Here is a 12,842-nt window from a genome sequence, read left to right on the forward strand (position 1 = left end):
CCAAGTTTTAGTAAGCAAGGCAGTATAGAAAGTGTTCTGTGCAGCAGCTGAGAGTAAAAGGGAGCCTGTTTACTCTGGAATAAGGCACAGAGGGTTTGCAGTGGGATGGTCTGGAGGGAAAGGAGGATAGGGGCTGGGTGAGAAGAGAGAAAGCACAGAGAACAAGGGACTGAGCTGCCTGGGTAGCTGGTCTGGATTGTGTGCATTCTGCGGAGGTGACCAGGGATGGCAGGACTCAGAAGCACAGAATTTGTTGGCCTCTATGGACCTGACAGAGTCTGCCTCAGAGTTATATCAGACACAGGCTGCTTTGTAAGATAATTTTTCTCTGACAGACTGTAGCTTGTTTTGTAGATCTTAAATCACTGTATACTTGCCTAGTGTTTTCTTTAAATTATAAACATGTTCACTTAAGGCTGCCAATTAACAAATTTTGACAAAGTATTTAAATTTTGAATGTGAGATGCAGGAATTTATAAAGTGATAAGGCTGAGGACTAACCTCATGGAGCCTTTTGTTATGGTTGTTCAGTTGCTAAGTCAGTGTGTACAACTCTTTATGACGCCATGGACTGCAGCACACCAGGCTCCTCTGTCCTCTACTATCTCCCAGAGTTTGCTCAGATGCATGTCCATTGAATCAATGATGCTATCTAACCATCTCATCCTCTGTTGCCCCCTTCTCCTCCTGCCTTCAGTCTTTCCCAGCATCAGGGTCTTTTCCAGTGAGTTGGCTCTTTGCATCAGGTAGCCAAAGTATTGGAGCTTCAGCTTCAGCATCAGTCCTTCCAATGAATACTCAGGGTTAATTGACTGGTTTGATCTCCTTGCTGTCCAAGGGACTCTCAAGAGTCTTCTCCAACACCACAATTCAAAGGCATCGATTCTTTAGCACTCAGCCTTCTTTAAGGTCCAACCCTAATATCTATTATGTGACTACTGGAAAAACCATAGCTTTGACTATATGGACCTTTGTTGGCAAAGTGATATTTCTGCTTTTAATATCCTGTCTAGGTTTGTCATAGCTTTCCTTCCAAAGAGCAAGCATCTTTTAAGTTCATGGCTGCAGTCACCAACCACAGTGACTTTGGAGCCCAAGAAAATAAAATCTGTCACTGCTTCCACTTTTTCCCCATCTATTTGCCATGAAATGATGGGACCAATGAAATGATGGGACCAAATGCCATGATCTTAGTTTTTTGAATGCTGAGTTTTAGGCCAGCTTTTTCACTCTCCTCTTTTACCCTCATGAAGAGGGTCTTTAGTTCCTCTTCTCTTTCTGCCATTAGAGTGGTATCATCTGCATATCTGAGGTTGTTGATATTTCTCCCAGCAGTCTTGATTCCAGCTTGTGATTCATCCAGCCTGGCATTTCGCACAGTGTCTAGACTAAATTCTATATGGAAATATGTCATTAAACAAATGTGTTAAAACCTCAGGAGGTTTCTATATGTTATGGAATTGTATCTTACGATATTCAGCCTTGTGTGGGATGGGGAATGGTCTCCTTCAGCTTATGTAAAATAGTGGCATAAAGAAGCAAGAAGAATATTTGTCCTTTAGACAGACTGAACTGAGGTCCAATTTATTATTCCATCACTATGTCTATGTAAACCAGAACAGGTTTTATTAAACTCTGAGCCAAAGTCTTTTCATTTCTGTATTGAAGATAGGTTATATCTTGTAGAATAGTAGTGAATGTTAAGCAAGTTAATGCAAATATAGCAGCAGGTATAGTAGTTAGCACATGATAAATATGCAAAAGATTAGTTCTTTCTTTTCCTACAGTACTTATTGGTACTTCATCAAATATTAAAAAAAAATATAAAAGAAGAAATGTACCCTATCATGCAAGCCATGTCTTTGACATTATTATATTTAAATTAGGAAAATTATCTTACCCATTTGGTTGACTGAATTTTTAGACTAAGTTAAGCATATGGTGGAACATTATCTGATGAAGGTCACCTGGGAAATCTTAAAAAGTTGTATGGCTGCTACTGTTTTTCTTTTATAAAATGGAAATTGTAGGGGGAAAAAAATCTTTGCTCAGGATTGCCATGAGAGTTGTTTCTATTTTTCAAATTAAACTCTGTTGATTCTGCCTATATCCATTTGTATCTTAGTAACATACATATCACAATGACCCAACATTTTGTCACTTTACCAATAGTTCCATTTGAAAGCTTTCAATGTTTTCCAAGAGAAAGTCATACAACCATTTTTATGTAACACCCAGAGTAATTACAGAGCACCGCAGTAACAAAAGACAGTTATTCCTTTCAGTAATTAAATCTTAAATCTTAGGCTAAACAAAACCCCCATCCAAACAGTGGCTCAATTTCTTTTTCTTGGTACAAAGTAATATTAGTTGTCCTGGAAGTGGCCCCCAGTTAAAATAGCAAATAGAAACAAGCATGGGAACATGTGACATAATTCCTTATTCAGAAGTTCAATAAAGGAACATACAAAGTTTCTAATAACTCTCCAGCCATTGTTGATGTTTTTCCTAAGATTTTGTGGGGAGGATACATGTAAAGTGGCCCTTCATAGACAATTTAAATAGGATTGTAGCTGCAGGCAGAGCCTAGGCATTTTCTACCCAACATTTCTTATCTCTTCCCAATAGAACTTGATTTTGAAAGTTTATCCTTTGACTCTCAGTTCTAGAGAAAGATTCTGTTTCCTCTAAGCCAATCAATATTTGACAATTCCCCAGTGACTGACAGAGGGGCTTCCCAGGTGGCGCTAGCGGTAAAAATCCCGCCTGCCAATGCAGGGGACATAAGAGATGTGGATTCGATCCTTGGGTCGAAGACCCATGGGTCGAAGATCCCCTGGAGAAGGGCATGGCAACCATTCCAGTATTCTTGCCTGGAGAATCTCATGAACAGAGGAGCCTGATGGGCTACAGTTCATAGGGCTGCAAAGAATTGGACAGGACTGAAACGACTTAACACACACATACGCAGGCAATGACCGATCAAGGGTACATGGCTTCATTTGGCTCAGACAGACTGTAGCTATGTTCTGTACTTGAGAGAGAGGTTTTCTACACATTCTGGATTTAAACAATGGAGCTTAAGATATGTTCTACCAAAAGGTATCCAGTGTGAAGGAGCTGAACCAGCCTAAAGATGAGATCAGTGCTAAGGACTGCAAAGTGCAGAGGAGGACGGAAGATGAGTCCTTGACGAGCCACTGTTCACATTGTCCTGGGGACTGCCCCACTTTTGAAGTTTCAGTTATATGAAATCATTAGTCAGGGTGAGTGGGTATCAGATATGTTTCATACAAAGATTATAATAACTAACACATTGAGTCAATATCCCTGACTGCAGCTTTATATATATTTGGCTGGACAATATGATTGAAAGTGTAGGCATGTAGCCACTGGAGTTTATGGGAAAACCATGGGCCTTGAAAGGAGACCAGTGTTGGCTCCTCTATTTACTTGCTGTAAGGTCTTGGGCTAGTTACCTATCTCTCTGCTTCAGTTGACTTCACATGTAAACGGTAAATTACACTAATATCTTATCTGATAGAATTTTAAGAATTAAAGTGTTAGTGAGATAAAAGTACATAGTGACTGGCACATAGTGAGTGGGCAAAAAAATGGTAACTGGTATTAGTTACTAGAAGAGAAATGAATATTTTTTACCCAAGTCTCATTTCTTTGATCCTTCCTATAAAACTTTGAAGAAGGGCTGCCGATAATACTTCTTCACTTTCCTCAAATTCAAGTCTATTTGCAGCCTACTATAATCAGGTTTTAATCTTCCCATCAAGGGCATCAAATCCACTGACTGTTTCTTGCAGTCATCCTTCAATTCATTTCAGTTGCACTTGACTCGATTGAGTAATCCTTCCTTCTTATAGCACTTTCTTCTCTTGGCTATGAGCACCACCCTTTCTTGAATTTCCCCCTGCTTTGTTGATTGCTCTTTGCTGGCTTTTTGTCCTCTGTTTTCCTCTAAATTGGGGGATATTCCCAAATTCAGTCCTGGCCCCCTCTTCCTCCCTCTCTAGTCTCCCTCTGTGACAAATCAGCACCCAAGGATTCATCTACCATTGGTTTGTTGATGACCTTCACATTCACAACCCTCACCCAAATCGCACTTCCTGCTTGCCGTCTCCCCTGGGATGCCTATTTCTCCCTGTTTTCATGTAACCATCTAGTGCAGCCTTCATTCTTCCTACCCCCGCATTTGCAATAGCCTCTGAAATGCCGTCTCCATTACCACTCTGGCCACTCCCCACGCAACCTCTCTCCATTTTCTACACAGCAGGCAGAATGATACCAAAAATAATAATAATAATAATACAATTCAGAATATACCTTTTACCTGTTTAAAATCCTCCAATGTCTTCCCATAGCTCCTGTGATAAAATTCCGAACCCCAGCAGGGCCTACACGGCTGGGCTACTGCCCTTCTCTCAAGACTCACCTGGTACCACTCTCTCACCTCACCACACTCCTCCGTGATCTCTTGACCTCAAACAGGCCCAGCTTAGGCCGCTGACTGCCTTTGCTTTTCTCTCTTTCTGGGATGTTTTCCCAGCGGCTGGCTTCTTATCATTTAGTTCACTCAGTCTCCAGCTCAAAGGTTACTTTTTCTAAGGGAATTTTCTGAAGGAACCCCACACAGCTGGCTCTCTATCACTTTATCCTGCTTCATATTTTTCACAGGAATCATCATGCCCTAGAATCATCTGATCATCTCTCTCCCTCCTTACAGTATAAACTGCCCTGGAGTTGCAATCATGTCTTTCTTATTCACCGCTCTATTCCCCTCATCTAGAATAGTGCTTGGTGCCTACTAGGTGCTCAAGAGCCTTTCCTGAATACATAAAGGAATGAATGAGTGATAATAGTGTTTAACCAACATTGAACAGCATTTGGTGTTTTGAGGAGTCCTTTCACTTCCATTACCTGGCAGCATCCCCATGAAAGTCTGTGAGGTAAGCATTATTGTTTAAGTTCATCTATAGATGAATTGAATAATTTTGTACTCTTTTACCTCCACATCTAAAAGAGAATAGAATTGCATTTTTTTAAGCCCCCAAAGAAGAAGAAAGTCAAGGAACCTTAGTAAAATTGTTCAATAGGCTAAGTTAACCATCTGTGAACTTCTGCTTTTTTGTTCTTAACCAAATGTTAGAAATTGAACTACATGTGTTTCTAGCCCGAACACTACAAACCATTCAAACAGAATTCTCTCTATTATTTCTGGGTCCAGATGCAAGTGGTGCATGGTAGTCAATGCTCTGTAATTAAATGAGATTTCAGGCTGAGCTTCTAATCCCCTGAGACACAGAATGTGCAGCTGTACTAATAACTTGGCCTATTATATGGAAAGCCAGCCGGTCCTGTATTTCTTTATGTATGTACACACATACACACACACTCACACATATACATTCACATTTATATTTTTAAAGCCATCAACAATCTAAACACAAGGTTCTCATTCTGTCTTTAAATATGGGAAATAATATTAGATTAAGTTAATGTAATCACTAACATCATGTTCTGAAAATTGAAAACTAATGCAGCTTTGTTCCACAACCCCCAAACTGCCCAAGAAATCAGAATTTCCAGAATACCCAGACCCATACTTTTCAATGATAAAATATATGTACCCCACTTGGAGTAAGGTGCATAATTTAATATTTTATTGTGTTTGATTTATAGGCTTCCTCAGTCCTTATTAAATTTAAGTTTTCACAATTGAGGAAAGGACTTAAAGAAAACATATTTTGTGGTTAAAGATGTATCCCACATGTGCTGGGCTGGCAATTTAAAAGGCCTGTTAACTCCTCTCTGAGCCTTCACAGTGCTGCTGAAAATTCTGATTGCAAAGCTCAGGTTAGCAGAGCTGAAGCAGAAAGGGTCAGCGTTCGGATTCCAGGCTGAGAGCAACAAGTCCCAATATTACGTTAATAGCCACCCCAGGACAAAATCTGATATGCAGAGCTTTGAAAAATTGTATCAAAAATGTGTCTATTGTCTTTTTTTTTTTTTTTAAAGAAATGTTAAGCGTGTAGGGAGAGTGATTTGTTTCTGACAACTTTGGCAAGGCTTTCTACTAAGTACACTTTCACAGCAGCAATTCCCTCGCTGACAAAGACCTGGACGTGACCTCGAATATCTGCAGCTTGGAAAATGTTACACGGAGCCACAGATGACTTCAGGCAGGAGTTCCAGGGCCTGATGAACAGCTACCTCTGGACCGTGACTGTCAGTGCCTTTTCCTGAAAGCCTCACCTGCCCCCAGGACTCTAGCCACTGAAAAGGACCCAAGCTACGAAACTGCCATCAATGAAGAATGAAAACACCATTTTGGCTTTTCCAAACTAATGGCTCTGGCTAATCTTAATCCAACTCCAGTGCCCGTTCACCTTGAAGATGTTTCCAAGCCTCTTGTCCCTAAGGAATTATTCTCTCACGCCTCTCCTGCATCTCTATTACGTTGGTGGTCATGTTCTGTCCACCTGATTCCACACAACAGGGAACAGAAGGCTTTGCCCTCTATTTTGTGTCCTCTTATCTCAGAGTCCCCTTTGAGTTTTCCTTCTTCCACCCTCACTACATTTCGTCAGTCAGTAACTCCTACTGATTCTCTTTACGTTTCCACTGTCCTATCTGAGTCTGGGCTACCCCCAGGTCTTGTTTTATCGTCAAGATTTTCCTGACTCAAGTCTGCCTCCTCTTGTCCATTTATTTCTTACTCTGTGGCCACAGTGATTTTTTTTTTTTTCTTCCCTAAAATGCCTATTATCTAATAATCTTATTCCCTTGCTTAAAACTTTTAATATCGGCACATTGCCCTTGCGATAAGATCCAAACTCCTTGCCATGGCTTACAAGGCTCTATCAGCATCTTCCTTCTAACTCCTAATGTAACTTCGTTCTAACTTCCTTCTAATGTGCTATACATTCAAGAGACCCTTAGCTCCTATTTGTTCCTTCTTTGATGCCTGTTGGGCTCTTTCTTGCCTCTGAGCCTTTGCCTGTATCTTTCCCAGCACTCTCCCTATTGCTTCACCCGATTCACCTGGCTAATTCCTACTTATGTCTTTGTTTTTACGTTAGATGCTACTTCCACCTGGACACCATTCTTGACCTCCTCTTCATCTTCTTTTCTCTCATGGCATTTTGTTTTGTTTTCACAGCAGTTAGATGTTATTATAATTTTGGTTTATTTTCTTTTTTCCCCTCTAGACTGGAAGCTCCCCAAGGACAGAAAGTGTATACACTTTGATCTCATATCTTCATCACCTAGCTCAGTGCCCAGCACACAGAAAGCCATTGAGTAGCCGTTCAATGAAACATTTATCTTTATCCTTCCACACAATTTGACTTTTTCTATATAATGCTTTCTATATAATGGATGCTCAATACCAGTTTGATGAATCAGATCAAATTGACACATTGCTCAAATTATCTGATAGAGAATGCAGACACAGAGTACCACAATTAGCCGGCTTAGGAACTATTAAAAGGTTATTTGCTGAAAAATGGATTTGACTCTGCTGATCAATGACATCTGATCACTAAGGTGATCAGAATAAGCAGACCATGATATGGTTTCTGAAATCATCTGAAGATATTGGTGTTTGATTTTTACTGTTTTGCAATTCCACCTATGCCTAGAAATTGGCCACTATAGGGATTGGTAGGAATAAAAATGACCATAATCCTAATTATAATAATTATTAATAGGCATGTATGATGTCCTGTTCATGTATGCATCAATTTAAATAATTCTCCCAATAACCCTGTAAAGTAGAAACTGCTATTATTCTACTTTACAGATAAAATAAGTGAGAATGAAAAAAGTTCAACAACTTTCTTTAAGTCACACAACTGGAGAATTGTAGAGATAGAATATGAACCTCAGAAGCCTTACTTTAGATTCCTGCTTTAAAATATGATGCTATATTGCCACTATTTTGTTTCGATAACAAATTAGGGACCTAGATTTGGGGATATATGAATTTATGGGCTACGCAAAAGCCTTAGGAGTCTTTTGTGTGGGCAGCATGCATAATGCTTAGGAAACAAGGTCAGCCTCCTGTCATACCTGCTGGTCTTGATTTTAATAAAGCTTTGCAAGCTAGTCATAAGAGAAATGGGAGCAATTTGGAAATAAATTACTTCCATTATGCTGCAGGATCTCCTATATACTGTGGCATTTAGGAATTATTCACAGATGTATGTTTACAGTTTAAAAATCAACTACACTGTGCTCAATTATATGGGGGGAAAACTCTAGTAAACAGTTTTTAATTGGATTGAAATTAAGATAAATTTAGGATAATGAAGGAAAATGTCTTAACAGCAAGATTTATAGACTGTGTGCAAAACTCTCATTGGAAGTGAAGGAAGTCCAGTATTTTGAAATGCAAAATTTACATGCACTTGAGGAAAAAAGATTATGTGTACAATCTATTTCCATGTAGTCATGAAATTCTTTCAAAACAGCTTAAGGGATATGTGGGTTCTTCAACAGACACATACAAGCATTTCCCATGCACAAAGCCCTATGCTAGGTACTATGGGAGACAGAAAAGTCTCTGAGATCTACAGATTTTACACAAGTTGCATATTTAAAGTAACTTATTATCTCCTTATTTTAAGACTTCTCATTAAAGGGACTACATGGTGTAGGCATAAAATGTTCATAAAATGAGAGAACTAAGCTATTAAGTGTTATTTTGGAAGAGATGCTACATTTGCTAAAAGAGGAAATGAGACCCTCGAAGCACATACATCCTGAAAGAAGAGAAAGACATGAGATTTATTTTTTCCTCCTTTAATTCTAGGGTTTAAATGCAATACAATGTATATGGAACATCCTCTATAAAGCTTTAAAAATATTCTTTGAAAGCATTAGTAATATGGGGTGAATTTTGAAGGATGGCATTAAACCTGTATTTAAAATTGTAGAAATGACTTGGGATAAAACATGGTTTATTCTAAACCTTTGCTATTCAAGTGTCATCTGTGGATCACCAGCATCAGCATCAAGTAGAAGTTTGTTAGAAATGCAGGCTCTCAGACCCACCACAGACCTACTGAATGAGAACCTGCATTTTAACAAGACCCCAAGTAAATCTGTATGCACATTAATGTTTAGAAGCATTGGTCTAAATTGAAAATCTGTGGCACAGAAGATTTTGCATCTTTGCTCTTTTTGCAATAATCATGTCTTATTGTATCTTCACTTTTTTCTCTATTTCCATCTGCAAACCATCTTCTGCAGATAAACTGACTTTTGTCACTATCTCCTAACCAAAACTTAAGATTTTCTGTCTCTACTGCTTTCCACAAGTACTGCTCTTTACCTGAATGCCTTCTACTTTCCTTTATGGCTAAGCCATCTAGGACTATTTTCATTTCCAGAATGTGCTGGGTTCTTCCATAACTTGGGCCCAGATTTCCCTTTCTATCCCATTTTGACACACTTGGGCTTCAGGACTCTGTGAAGACGTCTATGTTCCTTTCTTACTCTATTTTAAATCTTTTTTCACTATATTCTCCTAGTACTTAATAATATCTCTGCGCAATCACTCAATCGTATCCAACTCGCTGTAGCCCCATGGACTGCAGCTGCCAGGATCCTCTGTCCATGGGATTTTCCAGGCAAGAATATTGGAGTGGGTTGCCACTTCCTACTTCAGGGGATTTTCCTGACCCAGGGGATTGAACCCTCCTTTCTTGCATCTCCTGCATTTGCAGGCGGAGTCTTTACCACTAGCACCACCTGGGAAGCCCTGATAATATTTCTATGTGATTAGAAATCACATTGCAATGTAATTGCTATGATGTCTCTTTCAGTATATCATAAGTATCTCAGGGGAAAAGATGTTTTAGCTGTTTTTGTAGCTTGAGTGCTTAAAAAATATTTGCTGAGTGAGTCCTTTACTTGCAGATTAAAAAATTATGCTTGTCTATTCCATCAAGCACTGGTTAGTGAACTAAGTACTAAGAAAAGGATCCAAGTCTAGGATCTCTAAAATGTCAAATGCTTTACACACACACACACACAATTTGACCCTAATTTATTGATTTATACTAGGTGATAATACTAAGTGATATACTAAGTGATGCTAAAATGTATCAGGAGTAGCAGGACATTTACCCATGGGTCCCATCACTTCATGGGAAATGGATGAGGAAACAGTGGAAACAGTGTCAGACTTTATTTTGGGGGGCTCCAAAATCACTGCAGATGGTGACTACAGCCATGAAATTAAAAGACACTTACTCCTTGGAAGAAAAGTTATGACCAACCTAGATAGCATATTCAAAAGCAGAGACATTACTCTGCCAACAAAGGTCCATCTAGTCAAGGCTATGGTTTTTCCAGTGGTCATGTATGGATGTGAGAGTTGGACTATAAAGAAAGCTGAGCACCGAAGATTTGATGCTTTTGAACTGTGGTGTTGGAGAAGACTCTTGAGAGTCCCTTGGACTGCAAGGAGATCCAACCAGTCCATTCTGAAGGAGATCAGCCCTGGGATTTCTTTGGAAGGAATGATGCTAAAGCTGCAACTCCAGTACTGTGGCCACCTCATGCGAAGAGTTGACTCATTGGAAAAGACCCTGATGCTGGGAAGGAGCGGGGGCAGGAGGAGAAGGGGATGACAGAGGATGAGATGGCTGGATGGCATCACTGACTCGATGAACGTGAGTCTGAGTGAACTCTGGGAGTTGGTGATGGACAGGGAGGCCTGGCATGCTGCGATTCATGGGGTCGCAAAGAGTCAGACATGACTGAGCGACTGAACTGAACTGAACATGGATAAATTGTAAGATGGCTTCCTACAGTCTCTGTCATGGGAATCTATGAAAATATCATGATTTGTGATCTTATATCAGGTTGAATATCTTTTTGTATTGTAATTTCACCATCTATAAATTGCTTGCTATCCACCTATGGGAGAAAGAATAGTATGGATAATGACCTCTGATAACACCCTAGATATATGTTTAAGTGGTTATTGCAGATTTTTCTGGAAGATTGTTCAACTTTGGGACATCTAGACTGAAGGACAAGATTATTTCTGCCAAACCTCACTAGGATTTTCTGGTAAGATTTCTTTTTTTTTTTTTTTAATTGATGCAAGCATTTGTCAGTTTGTATAGGATACTGTTACTTTAGGAAGATATTGTAGATTATAAGATAGACTTAGCTTATGGTAGTCAAAACAGTTTGGTACTGGAACAAAGACAGACATATAGATCAATTGAAGAGAATAGACTGCCCAGAAATATACCCACACACTTATGGTCAATTAATCTACAACAAAGGAGGCAAGAATATATGATGAAGAAAACACAGTCTTTTTAATAAGTGATGCTGGGAAAACTAGAAAGCATTATGTAAAATGATGAAATCAGAACATTCTCTAACATCATATACAAAAACTAAATTCAGAATGGATTAAAGGCCTAAATCTAAGACTGGAAAGCATTAAACTCCTAGAGGAAAACATAGGCAGAATACTCTTTGACATAAGTCATAGCAATATTTTTTGACTCTGTTTCCTAAAGAAAATAAAATAAAAGCAAAAATAAACAAGTGAGACCCAATTAAACTTAAAATCTTTTACACATCAAAGGAAACCATCAACAAAACAAAAAGACATCCTACTGAGTGGGAGAAAATATTTACAAATGATATGACCTGTAAGGGGCTAATATCCAAAATATATAAAGAGTTCATACAGATATTTCTCCAAAGAGGACATGTAAATGGTGAACAGGCAAGTGAAAAGATGCTCAACATCACTAATCATCATGAAAATGCAAATCAAAATCACAAAGAGATATCACTTCACACCTATCAGAATGGCTATCACCAAAAATTACACAAATAACAAATGTTGATGAGGATGTAGAGAAGGGAGAATCCTTGTACACTGTTGGTGGGAGCATAAATTGGTGCACTGTGGAAACCATTATGGAAACTTCTCAAAACACTGAAAGTAGAACTACCATGTGACCCCACAATGGGTATATACCCAAAACCTCAAAAACACTAATTCAAAAAAATTCATGTATCCCAATATTCACAGGAGCATTATTTACAATTGTCAAGTATCCATCAACAGATGACTACATAAAGAAGAGGTGGTATATATATACAACAGAATACTGCTGCTGATAAGTCGCTTCAGTTGTGTCCGACTCTGTGAGCCCATAGATGGCAGCCTACCAGGCTCCTCTGTCCATGGGATTCTCCAGGCAAGAATATTGGAGTGGGTTGCCATTTCCTTCTCCACACTAGAATACTACTCAACCATAAAAAATGAAATTTTGCATTTGCAACAACACAGATGGACTTGGAGGGTATTATGCTAAATGAAATAAGTCAGATGCACAAAGATAAATACTGTATGATATCACTGATCTGTGGAATCTAAAAAAATACAACAAACTAGTGAATATAAGACAACAGAAACAGACTCATAGGTATAGAGCACAAACCAGTGGTTTCCTTGGGGAGAGAATCAGGGAAGGGACAACATAAGGTTAAGAGGTACAAACTATTATGTGTAAAATAAGTTACAAAGATATATTGTACAACACAGGGAACATAGCCAAAAATTTTTTTCATAATATGAAATAAGCCAAGTATCCAGAAACCTGGGCCAGTATTTGGTAATAACTATAAATAGAATATAACCTTTAAAAATTTTGAATCTCTAAATTGTACACCTGTGATTTATTATAATATTGTACATCAATTAAACTTTAATAAAAAGAGTAATAATAATAAAGAAAAATTAGCTTGAAGGAAAGTAGAAACTGGACTCAACATTTTGTGTGGAT

At 38.7% G+C, this 12,842-nt stretch overlaps 2 long non-coding RNA genes across 2 annotated transcripts in view; one reads left to right on the forward strand and one right to left on the reverse strand.

Annotated features, from left to right (window-relative positions):
• The window catches only part of LOC123334651, a 170,381-nt gene that overhangs the window by 124,300 nt on the left and 33,239 nt on the right, over positions 1 to 12,842 (reverse strand). The gene's annotated exons all lie outside the window — the stretch shown is intronic.
• Positions 4,379 to 6,585, forward strand: LOC123334650. Its single transcript, XR_006552648.2, has 2 exons — positions 4,379 to 4,961; positions 6,107 to 6,585. It is a non-coding gene; the product is annotated as an uncharacterized LOC123334650 (long non-coding RNA).

The sequence above is a fragment of the Bubalus bubalis genome, chromosome 8, assembly GCF_019923935.1.
Source record: "Bubalus bubalis isolate 160015118507 breed Murrah chromosome 8, NDDB_SH_1, whole genome shotgun sequence".
Taxonomy (NCBI): domain Eukaryota; kingdom Metazoa; phylum Chordata; class Mammalia; order Artiodactyla; family Bovidae; genus Bubalus; species Bubalus bubalis.